Source organism: Aegilops tauschii, chromosome 5 (genome assembly GCF_002575655.3).
Source record: "Aegilops tauschii subsp. strangulata cultivar AL8/78 chromosome 5, Aet v6.0, whole genome shotgun sequence".
Taxonomy (NCBI): Eukaryota; Viridiplantae; Streptophyta; class Magnoliopsida; order Poales; family Poaceae; genus Aegilops; species Aegilops tauschii.
In genome coordinates this window covers 99,411,077-99,413,079 of record NC_053039.3, presented here as the reverse complement: position 1 = coordinate 99,413,079, position 2,003 = coordinate 99,411,077, and positions in this window count along the sequence as shown.

Sequence of the window (2,003 nt, the reverse complement as noted above, 5' to 3'; positions counted from 1 at the left end):
TCCCTCGTGTCAGCACGAAGGGAATCCTAAGCTATGAATGCATGCCCCCCCCAATTGAGGTTCACCGTAGCAAAGTGCGAAGTAGCTAGCAGCCCACCACCCTCGTGTCGGCATGAAGGGAATCCTAAGCTATGAATGCATGCCCCCCAACCGATGTTCACCTAGCAAAGTATGAAGTAGAGCTAGCAGCCCCCCATCCCTCATGTCGGCACGAAGGGATTCCTAAGCTATGAATGCATGCCCCCCCCCCACCAAGGTTCACCTAGCAAAGTGTGAAGTAGCTAGCAGCCCCCCTCCCTCGTGACGGCACGAAGGGAATCCTAGCTAAGCTATGAATGCATGCCCCCCAACTGAGGTTCACCCTAGCAAAGTGCGAAGTATCTAGCAGCCACCCCTCCCTCGTGTCGGCACGAAGGGAATCCTAAGCTATGAATGCACATGCCCCCCCCCCAACCGAGGTTCACCTAGCAAAGTGTGAAGTAGCTAGCAGACCCCCTCCCTCGTGTCGGCACGAAGGGAATCCTAAGCTATGAATGCATGCCCTCCCCCCCAACCGAGGTTCACCCTAGCAAAGTGCGAAGTAGCTAGCAGCCACCCTCCCTTGTGTCGGCACGAAGGGAATCCTAAGCTATGAATGCACATGCCCCCTACCGAGGTTCACCTAGCAAAGTGCGAAGTAGCTAGCAGCCCCCAGCTACCTCTTGAGCGTGCGTTGGTTTTCCCTTGAAGATGAAAGGGTGATGCAGCAAAGTAGCGTAAGTATTTCCCTCAGTTTTGAGAACCAAGGTATCAATCCAATAGGAGAGTACACGCAAATCGCCTAGTACCTGCACGAACAATCAAGAACCTTGCAACCAACGCGATAAAGGGGTTGTCAAACCCTTCACGGCCACTTGCAAAAGTGAGATCTGATAGAGATAATAAGATAAATATTTTTGGTATTTTTGTTGTATAGATTGGAAAATAAAGATTGCAAAATAAACGGCGACAGAAATACCTAGTTGACGATAAACTAATATGATGTAAAGTAGACCCGGGGGCCATAGGTTTCACTAGTGGCTTCTCTCATGATAGCATATATTACGGTGGGTGAACAAATTACTGTCGAGCAATTGATAGAAAAGCGCATAGTTATGAGAATATCTAGGCAAGATTATGTATATAGGCATCACGTCCGTGTCAAGTAGACCGAAACGATTCTGCATCTACTACTATTACTCCACACATCGACCGTTATCCAGCATGCATCTAGAGTATTAAGTTCATAAGAACAGAGTAACGCATTAGGCAAGATGACATGATGTAGAGGGATAAACTCAAGCAATATGATATAAACCCCATATTTTTATCGTCGATGGCAACAATACAATACGTGTCGTTTCCCTTTCTGTCACTAGGATCGAGCACCGCAAGATTGAACCCAAAGCTAAGCACTTCTCCCATTGCAAGAAAGATCAATCTAGTAGGCCAAACTAAACCGATAATTCGAAGAGACTTGCAAAGATATCGAATCATGCATATAAGAATTCAGAGAAGAATCAAATATTTTTCATAGATAATCTTGATCATAAACCCACAATTCATCGGATCTCGACAAACACATCGCAAAAAGTATTACATCGAATTGATCTCCAAGAAGATCGAGGAGAACTTTGTATTGAGATCCAAAGATAGAGAAGAAGCCATCTAGCTAATAACTATGGACCCGAAGGTCTGTGGTAAAATACTCACATATCATCGGAGAGGCTATGGTGTTGATGTAGAAGCCCTCCGCCATTGATTCCCCCTCCGGCGGAGCGCCGGAAAAGGCCCCAAGTTGGGATCTCACGGGTACAGAAGGTTGCGGCGGTGGAAAAAGTGTTTCGTGGCTCCCCTGGATGTTTTTAGGGTATAAGAGTATATATAGGCGAAAGAAGTAGGTCGGTGGAGCTGCGAGGGGCCCACGAGGGTGGGGGCGCGCCCTCCTGCCTCGTGGCTTCCTTGCTGCTTTCTTGACTTTCACT